We start from the raw sequence: 15,571 nt of genomic DNA, 5'->3' as shown, positions 1-15,571 counted from the left end.
CATTTTATCAAGGCAGTTAATCTGCTATAGAGTCTTCTCCATGTCCTGATGTTCACTGTACATTTTTGGCCTTTTACCTTTTGGTTTTCAAAGCCCATTAAAATATCTTGTTAACTAAGCAGGAATATTTTAGTAGTAATAATTATCTCTTTGGAGCAAAAGCAAAACTAATATATTACATATAACTTGATATATGCATGAATTTTCCTAGAAATCATGAATATATTAATTCTCTTTTAGTCTAGTTTATCATCTTTCTCCCTAAAATGCAAACCATGGAATTTCAAGTGCATTGTTTTAAATCCTCTGCTTTGTGTCTTGATCCCAGCATTATTTTACTCTATAAAAAGAGGAGGAAGAGTGCCTAAGGAAGTTCGTGGAATACATAGTAGCAAATGACCTAGTTTGTGCATATCATCTATCAGGAGGAGTCCAGTATCTGCACGAATTTCTAGCCTTAAAACTGATATGAACTGAGATTTGTAACCAGTTGTGTTACTTTTATTTTTTCTTCATTTGAACATCAGTAAAGGTGCTTCATTTCTGTTTCCTCAGGATTCTATTCAATTCCTTTAAAACCAGGCAGTTTTTTATTTTTTCAAATGTGCATACAGACCTCTCAATGCAAGCATCAAGGGTAGTAAACATCCAGAAGATTCAATACCAAGAATGTTGTGAAAAATTTTATATTCTGTTCTTGTTTTAATAATGGATTAGAGCTTGAAGTTTCACAATATAATCAAGGCACAAATGCAGATTCTCTCTAATGGCAGACTGATATCATTACAAGTTCTAGTGCACATTTAGTATTTTTTTCATTCATGTGTTTTCAGACTTGCTTAAAATTATAGAAACCTTTAAGAAATTGTTATTTAACCACATCCAAATTTGTTCCACGTGATATAATTAACTCCTCTTAAAATACCAAGGTTTTTTACGTCGCACTTAAGTAAAATGGTAAACATACCCATTAATTTTTTTTAGGAAAAAAATGTTAATAGCAAGTGGTAAAGATGCATACTGATTAGAAGAAATGGCCTTTTAATTTGTTTCACTCGTGTGACCTTCAACACTATGGTAATAAGGGAAAGCTTCACAATCACAAATGAATTCTATTTTCACAACATCCTGACAGTGCCTTGTAGGGCTGTGCTTTGATAAATATTAAGGAAAAGTGTAATATTTATTAAATAAAAATGATTGATAAATAAAAGCAAAAGCTTAGTATTTGATAAATATTAAGCAATGGCAGGCTAACGATTGTAGAAAGCTAAGCCAGCTGAGGAAATGAACCCTTCTTCCTAGTCCCAGTTAAATTCTGTCTCCACTAAGTCTTCACAGCTCTGAGAAGATGTTTCTTACTGGATTGGTAGCATCTGAAGAAGAGTTGTGGTCACATGCAAAAAAACCCGATGCAAAATAGACCTGTCAGGCTTCAGTGGTGGGAGGCCCTTTTCAGGCTGGCACAGGAGGACAGCTGTGGTGTTATCAGAGCAGCCTGACCCCAGGCAGGCGCTGCACCCCTGGACACGAGCACTCTGAACTGTGCACTTCTGGGACTCTGAGCAGCCGCTTGGAATAACTTGGTGGTTATGCAGATTAAAGGAAAAAAAATATCCATACAATCACTTCAAAAAATACAGCCTGTGAATAAAACTCACTAGATGATTTGTTGTGAATATTACCTAAAATTAATCTTCCTTCTTTAATCCCAGGCAGCATATTCATGTGATGTGCATTTATTTGTATTATTTACTCAACTGCAGGAAGAATCAGTCTTATATGAGCAGTGTTTTCCCCTAACTTTTGTGCAAAAGACTCACCGTGAAAGAAGGTCAGTTGTATTTTTCAGGGACTACAGAAGAGGGAAGCTGTGGAAGTACATTTCTTGTGAGGCATTCCTTGGAAAAATGCAGCTGTTTCCACAACACTATTAAATCAGGTTGGTGGTCTGTTGCAGGGATAGGGGGTTCACACTGCTGAATGGTTGACATTTACTGGGCAGGGCCAGTCACACTGCAGCATGGTTAAGCCACTGCTCTTGGAAATGTTTGTAAGATATGCCTGTGGTGTAGAGCAACCTCTAAACTGTGTTTCCCAAAGGTACCACAGAACAAAGAGATCACAGAAAAGATGAAAATGCCTGGATTGGACAGCCACAGTCACTGTAACACTTCCCAGCTTCAGACCTCTGTACAAAATATAAACTGGGAGAGATGTAAAGATGGTTGAAAGGAAGCTACCACAAAAATCATCATGGGTAGGACCTTGTCCAACACAGAGGTAGCTAGATGTTTGCTCTTAGTTGGTGATGATCACACTACAGAGCTGGAAGATGATGATGAGAGAGAAGTATTTGATTCTGTGGGTCATGATTAACAAGGAAAAACCACATTTCTACATTTCAGGACAAGATTCATTCATATATCTACAAATTGCCTACCACACACTGGGAGCAATATAAATCATAATTATAAAGTAATATGACACAGCTGATTAATTGCTTAATTAAGCCTTAATTAATATTTGTAAAGCAGTTTAACATCCTTGGTTGAAAAGTCTTAGAGAAGTGTGAGATATTAAATATTACTATTTACAGTCAGAGATTCTGGCCTGCCCATGATCAAATTTCAGAGAGATGCTTTGATAAATCAATATTAAACTGCAGTTATTATTAAGGCAAGAATCCCTCGCTATTTCTACCATGGACTGAAATAAAGTCCCAAACTCTCTGGATACACTCTTTATCTTTCAATGTCTTCTTATTTTCATAGCCAGTGCTGATACAGTATATCTACAGACCTTCAATACACAGTGAAAAGATGAAAATTTTTGTATTGACTCATTTCGTCTTTTGTGGTAGTAACATCTGCTTTGCTCTAGGCCTCACCTATAATGTTAAAAACCCCCTCAAAGAGAAAAAAAAATCCCAATTGCCTGTACCCTGAAAAGCATACGATATATAGCTCTTGTCCTGCAATCAGATCCACTTGGGCAAACCCAATTATAGGATCAGGGCCTAAATAGGATAATAGGTATTGTAGAAACTACCATAAATTTCTCTCTGGTGTCCTATTTTGCCACTACTTGAACTAAGTGGATAATTCCGGTCATCTTTCTTGTTATGATGTTTCAATTCAACACCGTAAATTTACTGCTATTGGTCTAATTTGTCTGTAGAAAATCTTTGCAAGGCTAAATTTTGTAAATATACATATATATATGTGTGTATATATATGGATTTCCTCAGACACTAGCTAATTTTACTTGGAAAAGTTCAGCAGTATTAGATGGGAATTGGACAAATAGAATTTTACAAAACAATGAACATGGAGCTTGGTAAATGCAAAAAAGAACTCATTAAAAAAATATCTAGAGATGTGACAAACTGCCCTCAAATAATCTGGAAATTCAGTGAACCACAGTATCTGCTGGTTTGCAAGTAGCCAAGACATCTCATTGTCTGCTCTGCATGAGTCCACACACATACTTATAATTAGATACCTGTTCTCTGAAATGATGGTGGCTATCTGATTTGAGAATAAAGGAGTGTTGTTCTTTAAATGTATTCTGTTAACTGTATTGTGTCATGTTGTGTTACATTGCATTCAGTTATTTTGCATCTTATTATGACAAATGGTATTTTGATACAAAGAAAAGCGAATGTTAAGTTCTGAGAGGAAGAACAGGTTTTAGGTCAAATCATTGCTGTATCATTGAGGTTTTTAAAAGAACAGGAAAATTATTAAAATTGTCCTGACTGTTTTCTTTTTTTTCTGACACACATTTTATTTTATCATTTTCAACTATTTTCTTTTATTAAGATTTATCCTGAAGTTATGTTAAAAAAATCTTGTACCACCTTTGGTCGGCAAATTGCATAAATTGTGCTTGCCACAAGCAGCATTTACATGTTATCAAAAGCCCATTAACATTACTCCAGTTGTTTTCACTTCACTGACATAAGTCAGCGAAAGCCCAAATAATCTAAATTTAATTTAGGTTCCAGGATGTGATTTGGGTGCAGAAACACAGGTATCTGGGGCCATTTGAAGTGCTTTGGGTTATTGCAAGGCTTCTGCAAGAGCTGACAGACAGAAGACCTGCAGGAAGTCTGTACCCTGCCAGAGTGTGCAGAGTGGGTAGAGGCAGAACACCCAAGCATTTCTGGCTGACCGTAAGCACCTGTGTTCAGGTGTCTGACTCACCCTCTCTAACACAAAGGTATCACCTTATTACTTTTCACTTTCAATTAAGATACACCATCAATTCGTGAATGTCAGTATCCTGTTCTATTATTTCTGCATTCCAAATTATCAGGCAAAGTCTCTTTATTCTTGATGACATTAATCATTTCATACATCATTAAAATTAACTTGACTCTTCTTCTTTGCCTGCAATTTGCTACCAGTAAAGCAAAAGCCATTTCACCTGCACCTTTGGAGGAAAAGATTGCATGAATATTGTGCTGAACTTAATGTTCCTAAAAATGTTATACTTTGTCATGTTAAAGATGTTTCTCTCAGCTGCAGTTCAGTGAAGAGTTCCCTACATTTCTGTAAGAATATGTTTCAGGGCACAGAGAGGAGGAGGATACCAGTATGTTGACTATCAGGCTAGTTTACTGGTTACAAATGCATTTCTCTAGACTGCCCAATATATAAATGAGATTGCTTTATGTTCTATAAGCAGTGTAAGGAAAACACACTTTAGAAAGGGAACACCTTTCTATAGAAATCACAGAATCATGGAATATGCTTAGTTGGAAGGGACCCCCAAGGACCATAGAGTCCAGTTCCTGACCCTGCATAGCACCATCCCAATGAGTCACATACTTCATGTTGGTGCAACAAGCAAAGAATTTCCTAGTTCAGTAGTCAGCATCACTTACTTGTAAGTATTCTGCAAATATTGCAAAGTGTTTCTTCTTTAGAGTATTATTTCACCATATGTTTGACACTGCAAGGAAAAAGACTCAAATGGCATTTGTTAAAATGAGGAAAAATGCAGAAAGCATTTACATGTGGAATGTTGCTGTCATCTTGATGAAGGAAAATATTTTGATTTGTGCTTTTTGTTCAGAGGAAGTAAAGCTGAATGACTATGTTGGTTCAGAATTTTACTATTAAGAAGAGGGACCAGTAGTAGAAATCCCTAAAATTAAATTGTCCCGGACAGGTCTATCCAACAGAAGACAGAAAATTCATGGTTGCTCACCATAAAAACCAGAGGATTCAAGTGACCTTGAGCTGCAGAGATTCAGTCTTTCTACAAAACATCCTTAATTTAATTAATTCATGCTGTTTTATCAAGGGTTCTAAGCAGCTCTATGGAGTAGAGAATACAGAATAAAAATCTTTATGACCTCACTTAAGTTAAGATATTCTTAAAAGCCAGAAAATATTGAACTTAAATGTACAAATGCCTAGTGCATTTGCCTATACTTTCAGCACACTAATGTTTGGATTTTTTGGGAACAACTTCTGATTTGACAAATTCTTTCAAACCCTCTAAAACAATGATAGGAGCTTTAAAATAGTCACTGATTATGTTCAAGAATCAGCTTTCAAGCATTATCATTTTCAAAGTTTAATAGAAAAAGTGCCCACTAGTTTCAGAATAAGGATGACATAATGGTGAGGATGACATAATGGTGAGGATGTGCTTATGAAGACAAGCCTGGGAAGAGGACATTACAATTTCAAGGCAATGACAAAAATTCAATTCAAGTCTATAGAGACTGTATTACAATGTCAAGACGATGGCAAAATTATGCCAATGTAAGTCTATGGAGACCACTTTACTATGTCAAGACAATGGTAAAACAATGTTATATAAAGTGATTGAGACCACACTGCAATGTTAAATTATGATGCCAAAACCTTGTCATTTCCTGAAGTAACGACAGAGGATTCTGCATATGCTCCTCACAGAATCACTGCTGGACCTGTGCTCCAGCTCAAAGCACCTTTGTAGCTCCAACCCTGGGTCTTGCTTGTGTAGGAACCAACTTTTCTCAGACCTGAGAGTGAAAGCTGAGGGCATTTGAGCTGTTGGGGCTAGTTGTCTTCGCATTTGCAGATGCAGGCCTAATGATGAGCATTCTACCTTTATCTCTGAATTTTTAAAAGTTTATTTTTAATAGCAGAACACAGCATGATGTTATTGACTTTCAGGTGTATTGACAGCCTATCTTGTTGCCATTTTTATGTGTGGTTAGTTTGAAAGTAGGTTAATGCCTCTGTTATGAGAATGTTTATTATTTTATGTTATACCAGTTGTTTATAGCATTACAAAACCACAGTTACTGTATATATAAGCAAAAAAATCTCACAAAATAACTAATTCAAAGTACTTGTGCTGGAATTTCTTTCTTCAGTATGAAAGTGCATGTACTTGATGTTCTTACAAAACGGCAGTTTGAAACTTTGCTTTTTTCACAGGACAAGGAAAGTGTTTATAATGGTAGAGCATATGTTAGTTACCTCTCCTCCCAGCATGTTCCAAGCCATGTGTAGAGAACAAACTTTTGGCAGTTCAGTTCTTGTTCAGTTCTTGGTATCATCAACAGACGGACCAGTACTGATACTGCTTAACAATTTGCTGTCTCTATTATAATGTCCTCTAATAAGAACAACGGTGCCAGATCATTTTAAGTCTGTCCATCCTTATATTCCAAATGAAATCATGGCCAAGAATATATGTGTAGTTGTCTTGGTTTGTAAAGACAGGTATCTGCCAGGGAAAGTTGGAGCTCCCCTTGGAAAGGAGAAAGTAACCCCCCTCCTTCCAAATTTTTATAATTTTCCAATTAGGTGCTTTCAGACAAAGATATGAAAATAGGAACAACAGTTCTTTACTAGAAATATTAAAAATACAAATGTAGTAATAAAAAAAAAAAAAAAAAAATAAAAAAAAAAAAATACACCAATTAAACAAAAGTCCCAGAAAGCCCTGACAGAGTCAGAGATACAATCTGACGCCCTGTTGTCAGGGTGTTGGAAGCAGTCCAAGTAAATCCTCCTGGAGTAACAGATGTGGTTCTGTGAAGTAGAGATGATCCTGTAGAAAGGGTCCAGTGATGGTGGGATGGGTCCAGTTTTCCTCCCAGAGTCCAGTGGAAAATCAGATACCTGGTGTTCCTGGGTCCCCGTTTTTATCTAAATAGGAATGTTTGGCTCCTCCACTACTGGGTGGAGCATCTCACAATGGATGATGTAATGTGTCATGTCACTGGTGAGCCTTAATGGCCCATTAACAGAAGATATCCCCCGAGGGTGGACAAAGTTGATGAAAGAGATAAGAAACACGGCCCCACACAGTTTTAACAGCTGCTCTATTATCAGAAGGCATCCACCCTCCTCCCCTCTGGAGTTACAAGAAAGAAAAGAAAAAAAAGCATCTCCCCGACTGGTTTCAACAGATGAAATAGAATACACTTTTTTTTGTTACATAACCCAAGTAGTGAAGAGTACAAGAGCAGGGTAAGGAAACAGTGATACATCCATGGAATATTCAACTTGCTGCTCAGGCTCTTCATTTGAAAATGATGAGAAAGGGCTTATTGCATATAAGACCATGAAATAATTTGCATGATGTTTGATGCAAGATTACTTGATGGCTGCAATGACCTATATTTGAGAGGGAGAAAGGCCATTAGATTAATTATAACATTACTGAACTGCTAATTTTTTTTGCTGTCACTAATATTGTCAAGGTAGCTGATAGACAAGTTCTGCTGTAAGTTCTCTTAGATCTACAAGGTGATATATTCACTAATTCAGACATCTAAATTTGAAATTTAATTTTAATTGGCTGAAATGGTATTGGAAGTTCAAAATCTGACATGTTCCAATTTTAGCTGTAATAAGAGTTTTCAAAAAACTTCTCATCTGTTAAGAAAAAAATAACCAAACAAACATATCTTTCAATGTCTCCAACTTTAAAAACCCCTTTGACTTTTCTATTATTCAAAATGTCAGTTCTAGTAATTTCTTTGGCCATAAATCTGATTGAAAAGACAATAAGATGCCATAGGAAGCAATATTCTCCATGGTGTTAAAACTCTAGTTGTGCAGAAACAATTGCTGTTACTACAGAGGAACAACAGTTTCTGAAGACAATGGGTGAATATTATTTCTCAATAGAATTTAAAAACCGGAAGACCTCAAGTTGTGATGTTTATCTTTTAGTTATCACACACTGATATGACTCTTTCTCATGTCACTGACCGGTGCACTGCTATTTAGCTTTCCAGAAAAGGTATACTGAAATTCCTTAAGAGGTTGAAAATCTCTTTCAGGTAAAACCGTAATTCTTTGCTGTTCTGCAGAGGTGCTAACAAAGTATTTCTCTGCATAATTTGGTTCTTAGAATTATATTTGACTAAGGTAATCACTACGATTGTGTTACAAGAGTCTCTGCAGTGCTCCTGCATAAATTTTCCCTCTATGCTTGTGCCACCTCAGAATCCTTCTCACTCAATGAGAAAGCACTCTAGTACCTGTAGGAATCATCAAGAGCTTTTGTTTTCTGTGAAAAGTTTCACTATTTCGTGGTAATAGCAGATACATAGTATGATGTCTTTTACAGGTCCATGCATCTCTGATACAATTTTCAGTGGCTTGTGAATATGATACTTTGGATGAGGCAGTTATGGCTGAAGGGATTACATGAAGATTAGGACAAAGGATGCAAATAGTGACTGGAGAATGATCAAACAGTGTTTTGCAAACACTCATAGTGTCAAATAATGTACTGAAACACATGGATTGCTTAGAAAAAATTATGGAGGCAATGTTACTCAGCAAGAAGAAGATGAGCATAAATTTTAGGAGACATAGTTTGTGTTCTTACTAACTTATTTATTGCCATGGGGTATTAACACATCCCATTCTTACCTCAGTTTCTCTAACATGGAAATAATGATACTTATGTTCTTTTGAAGTGCTCTTTGAGATCCTTGCAGGGTAGGGTAACTACTACTATTACTTTTACTGTTACACATTATCAAAAACCAAAGCCACCTTGTAAAAAATTAATTTAGAGGTTTTAAAACATCCTAATGTAGTGTTACCTAATGTATTATGGGTGATATATCACAGCAAGAAGCTTCCAACTCTATTTTATAAATACAAAATTTTATTTCCAGCATTGCCTTGTGCATGCTATGAACAGTGTCAAGTATAATATGGTGTACTTGGACAACTGCCAAAATTTGATTGTATTTATTAATTCCATTCTAACTGTATTCACTGCTGGATTTCTTTGGATGGGACACACAAATTGTTGTTATTCAGACATTTTATGGGCAGATATTTTCCAACAGAACCTAGGAAAACTCAATGAGTTAGATGTTCATTTTATAGCTCAACTGAAATAAAAGCTTTCAACTCAGTGAAAGCCTTACTGTGCTTGAATATCATCTGGAATGGCAGAAAGATGTGCATGAATTTGCAGACAAATAAAATTTAGAGATCTCATATATTATACAGCTAACAAGAAATGCAACTCTCCATTCAGGAGGAGGAACTGAATAGTCTTCTCTAAGCATCTGAGAATAGGTCACAGAAGACAATATTGCAGAAATAGGAGATTTCAGTCTGAGGGACTTAGTTGTTTTATTTACTTTTTATCAAAGAGTATAAACTGTCCAGAAAATTCCTAGCCTAAAAAGAGAGGTACTTGACCAGAAATGACATGAGATTTATCTTCACTGTTCCCCCCACCATGACTACTACCACTATTGCTAGTAGTGGCAGTGTTATTTCTTGGTCTTATCACCTTTGGTAATTAAAAATTTGTCCAGCTTTTCAGCTATGTTTATGACTTGGTCTTTCTACATTCTTACCAGGGAAACTATTTAGTGCTGCAGCTTATACAGAGGGTTTTCACAATAAGCCTTTTCTTGATTCATACAGATTGGAAATGTTTTCAGAAGATATGTAAAATTCCTAAACCCTATATCCTTAGAGTTTATTCACTGTAATGGAGGGATTCAGGTTTTTTCATGGCTAGATAATTTTATTAAAAAAATGAGTGATGATCAAACCATTAGGCATGTGGGGAAAATGATTTGCAGGAAATGAGATCAGTGTTCCAGTCTGATGAGCCACTGAACTGCTAACCAGTTTCAACTTTTATTGTTACCACCACTGTATCTGTTGCTGAGAAGAGAAAATATATTCCCCCCCCACACACATTTTTCCCTCTGCATTATAAGTACACGTTGTTATCCAGTCTCCTAGGTGCATATATTGCAGCCTGTTAATGACCATTGCTGTAAACAAAACAGGCATGACATAAAAGCAGATGTATCCCTTCAACAGAGTCTCCTCTGAGTTCTCAGAGAAAGCTAGAGGTGATTGCAAGCATAGCTCAGGAAATGAGCTAGCAGAGCCTGAAGTTTCGTGAATTCACAAATCATCTTATGGCGAAGCAATAAAATATAAAGTACAGAGGGAGTTCTAAACAAGTGCTTTTAAAGACTATGTGTATTCTGTGAGTTTCAGATAGCTGACATAAATTAATTTTACTCTAAATACCATGAAACCCAAAGCTAGCAATGACAGTGTTGCTTCTTGAAACAATTTTTTCCTCATGATTTACAAATAGCAAACAACATGGAATACATACTATTCCTTTTTATCACTGTATATATTCATGAGTGGATTGTATCTATTAGCAAACTATATGAAGAATAAAAAGTATTACAATTATGTTATGAGAAGATTTCAAAAACATTAATGGGAGTATGTCTTTTTCTCTTTCAAAGTTGTCAAAGGAAATGTAAAAGTAGTTAGGATTAGCATAGGCATTTTATGAAAAGTATGTAGCAAACAAGTAAAGGGGAACTAACATGCATTGAGGTTTTCATTATTGACCTTGATACTGTGATTAAGCAGTCTGAATTGAATGAAAATTTTTATATTCATTTATTCTAGAATCTAGCTTCAAATTTCATGGAAATAAATGAAGATGTTTCAGTAACACAAAAATTAACTGAAAGAGATTTTTTTTTGCAATCTGAAATGGTAATTGCTTTTTTTGTTTATTTGTTTTTGTTTTTGTTTTTGTTTTTGTTTTTGTTTTTGTTTTTGTTTTTTTGTTATCTATCCATTTTCAAGTATTTGTATTTCCTAGACCATTCCAAAAGGCAGATAGAGCAAATGGTGGCAAAAATAGTGCTTCCAATTCAGCTGAAAGGAGCACATTTCAATAAATCATATAAAAGTTGAGAAATCAGAGAAATCAGAGAAATCATTCAAACCTAGACAGGTCTTTGTTACATCTGTGTCAATATGTTTATATGTTTCATTCTTTTGCCTATTGTTTGATCCTTATAAGTCATTCAGTGATAGTTACATCCAAGTTGTACTACATCTCTCTTTAGCTGTGTTTGGATAAAAAAAATGTTTTTAAACACAGAGCCAACAATCATCTGTGTTAATGAAATAGCAATGGTGTAAAGTAATATATATGCTTATTCTTTTTCCTCTTGGTGGAAAAAAACCTCAGGAAAGAATTTTTATACCCAAAACGTATTAGTTAAAACATTTTAGCTTTAAATTTAGTGGTACTAAACTGATATGGGATGACCATGTGAGAAAAGATTATAAACCTTATCTTTCTATGGAAATTTTGTTTCTTAGGCTTCCACAGTCAAAAACAGCTTTTCAAGACAAAACACTTTTCAGTGGTTTTTTTTTCCCCCTAAATTCCTGCTTGCATTCTCAAATCTCAGCAAGTCCTCCATCCAACTTGTTCCTGTCCCTCAGTTTGATTAATGTTCCCAAAACTGGTAGGGGTTTTTTTGCTTGTGTTTTGCTTTAGGTGTTTTTTTGTTTGGTTTTTTTATTTTTAATTTTTTTTTTTAATTCCGAATGCTGTGCTCCCTCTCCAATTTAAGTTCATTGAATTCATCTTTATTATGTTACTGTCCAACCTGATTCTCCTCTGTGACACAATGTCGAAGTCTGTAAAATGTACTAATTGCAGCTTACTTCTCCAGGAAAGCTGTCTCTTGCACAGATGACACAAAATGAACACTAATTCATGACTGGAGACCAGAACTCATAATTTGAAAAGCAAATACTACCTAATAATATTTTGCTGCATTTGAACTTTTAATTGCTAATCCTTTCACTATGTAAAGGAGCCTTATTTGAAATTGAGGGACTTTTCTATGGACTAAGTTCTGGCTTGATTCACTGTTTTTGAACTGGCTCAAGCAATTCTAATTATAAGCTACAATCTAGAGCTGTTCCTATTTGCCAGATATTTCAACCTTCATGAGCAAGACCCTTTAGGCTCATTTAGAAAAGCTTACAAACAAGGAAATTCAGTGCTGTTCACCCGCTGGGCTTGGGACAAAAAGCAAGTATGAAAGCTGCCAATATTTCTATATTTGCTTGTTTCATCTGAGTGGGACCAGTGCAATGACACAGAAAAAGACTCTCTGAGCCCAGAGCGAAAATAACACACTTGAAGTGCTTAATGGGTTTCTTCTGTGAGATTTCTCCAGCAGCTTTAATAGAGCTGGGTGAACTGCCTGTAAGAAAAAAAAAAACAACTTTAGCTGATGAATTTCAGTCTTTGTTTGTTTTCCCAGTGTCTGGATTGTTCACCAATGGATTTGATTTTGTTTCTGATTTATAATTATTCACAAACCAACTTGAATTGTGCATGGTCCCTAGATTTCAGATTAGTTTCTTTCGCCGTAAGGCCACCTGCTCTCATGCCTTGTGGTGTCTGAGTAGAGTGACACAGTGTCCTGCCAGAGCTGGGGGAAGGAGGATACAGAGCTATCTTGTAAGAGAAAGCTTTAAAGACTTTGAACACTTAGTTGTTTTTGAAGATAGGTCAGCAACATAGGAAACATTTTACATTACACATTTTAGAAAAATTTTTACAGTATCTATTTTAGAAAATATGATTAATACCTTGGAACCATCGTAATATCTCAGTAAGATATCACATTTAAATGAATGTGCCTTCATGACCAGTGCAAACTTATAGACACAATTGATCTAACATCAGATCTTTGACCCATTTATTTTGTCTTTTTGGAAAGGCTATGAGAACAGTATTCCTCTGACCTCAGAAACAAAGGGTTCAGTTATATTACCACAAATACATTGCATCATAATTACATGCATATCGCTGTAATCCAGACCCTAATGAAGGCCAGGAAATCATTAGGGTCTGGTGTTTTATGTTTAAATTTTAGATTTAAACTTGGGGAAGATGTCACAGAATTACAGAGCGGTTGAGGTTGTAAGGGATTCAGAACCAACTTTCATGGAAAAAACTAACAGTTTACTCCAAGAGCAGAAAACATGAAGTGTGTCTTAGTTCTAGCTGCTCCTCAAGGGAAGAAAAAACAAAGGAAAAAAAAAAAAGTGGGTCATGTAACATGTAATACTGTAATATTCAGAAGTTAAACTGTTCTTTGCATGAATACCAACTTCTTCACACCCAAATGCATATTAGGTAGAAACTGTGGGAGGTTCTTTTATCCTGACAGCCTTATAACTGAGATATATTTTCACCTGTCATGTAAATCAATAAAATATACAGTACTTAATACTTAAATGTTTCACTATTAGAATAATTTTCTGATCCCTCTGGATTAACACATTGTAAAATAGAACACTCAATTTTGTATGAATAAATTAAGTGTTTTGCAACTTTCAGTAATGAGTAAGTTGATTCACATAACTTTATTAACTGGTTAAATGACACAGTAATGCACATGTCCAGCTTGAAAGTTTGCCTTCCTTCAGAGGTAAAGTTCTTCTTTACTGTGCTGAGTAAGGGCAGCAAATCTGATTAGCCCTTCTACTTTTTTTTTTTCCATCTCTTATCATTCACAAATTTTACATCAGCCTTTATTTTTCTTTTTACTATGAATTCATATGTTTACATTCATTTCACAGAAAAGACAACCACATTAATTATTTTGCTTTCTGAAAAATAACACAGAAATTCTTCCTCTTTATGGGTGATAGAGGCAGGTATTAAACATATATTTTGCAGTGTAGGAAGAGGAAAGGTTGTAAAACCTAGTGGCAAAGATTTGGCAAACTATTTGTAAACAATTTAGGAAAATTCTGCTTGAACTTAATCTGTAGCATATAGGTTAGGTTACTGTTGGGGCATGAGTAAGGAACATTTAATTAAGTAACCTCAACTTAATTAAATCCTGGTAGATGAAGAATTCTCTTTCTGCTTACTTCTTAAGCAACCTGAGTTGCTCATGACAACCTAATAGAGCATCCCAGTGGAAACAGCTGGAGTTAGGGTTGACCTCTGCTACTATCAGAGATATGAAAATAAGAGCTCCAGTATACATGAATAAGACGTAAACAGCTCATGTTAAGAAATTCCAATTTATCTATCTTTATCTAACTAAATTAGGATCAATTAGAATTTGATTGGGCAGTCTAGCCATGCAGTTAATTATAATGTAAATGTAGCAGAAGTTAGGGAACAGATATAAAAATACTGGATGTAATCTTTCTGTATCACATCTGTCCACTTTTTGTAACACAGTGATTAAAGTTGAGTTTGAAATTTGTAAGCTTAATGTCACAAAAAATAGTTGTGAAACAAGGTTAAACTCATTGATATGCAGTGAATTTTTACTGCAAAGATACTCTCTTGATCTTTTTGAGGAAATTTCCTGCTAATTGCATGGGAAATTGGAGTGAGGAATTCATAGATGTGGTGAATTGATGTAGAGTAAAAAGATTTTCATTTTTATTTTGATTTCATTTTTGCTTTTTAATACTTTAATAGAGGATTTCCCATCTTCCTCATTTCTCCCCTTTTGGTTAAGGATGTCTTTCAAGGCATATCCTGTAAGTTACACGTTTTCATTAATATGAATTCTGTTAATTTTAAATCTTGGCTGTAAATAAATTCTTGGCCAGTGACAGTGCCTCGGGACCACCTCATTTGATTTGGTAGCTTATATGCACCACAGGCATTTTTGATTTAGCCATTTGTAACCATCTCTCCATTTGTCATATTGACATACCACTTGCTCTTACACTGGACAAGATCTAGTCAAAAGCAAATTTTTTTTTTTTTGGTTTTGAGCATGCTTTGTGAGAAGAGAATATCCGTTAACAATTACACAGTTTTTATCTGAGTTATATATCTAAGCAGTTTGTTTGTATCTTCTTTCAGCTCTCCTCTACTAGCTGCCCAATGTCAAAACAGCAGGTTTGGTTTTCATTTGCAGTAATCATCTCTGACATGTTGTAGGCAACATTATCCTCCAAGTTTTTTCTTTTGTCTTCTAGAAGATGTTTTTCCAGTGGGGGAGGAAAAAAAGCATTCTGTCCTCAAACCAAGAATTAAAAAAGCAAAGATAGAAGAAACCTGGAATTCAGAGCCCTGACTCTTACAGAGCCACTAAAAGTCAAGCTTTATTTTAACAGTACACAAAAGACTGTTTAAAAGGGTTATGTATACTTAGCCTTTTATTTCCTTCAGCATGGTGTTAGTAATATTAAAACAAGGTTTTCTAATAGTACCATAAAGAGGAAAAATGGGGACACCATGA

The sequence above is a fragment of the Prinia subflava genome, chromosome 5, assembly GCF_021018805.1.
Source record: "Prinia subflava isolate CZ2003 ecotype Zambia chromosome 5, Cam_Psub_1.2, whole genome shotgun sequence".
Taxonomy (NCBI): Eukaryota; Metazoa; Chordata; class Aves; order Passeriformes; family Cisticolidae; genus Prinia; species Prinia subflava.
Note: the sequence above shows the minus strand (reverse complement) of the source record.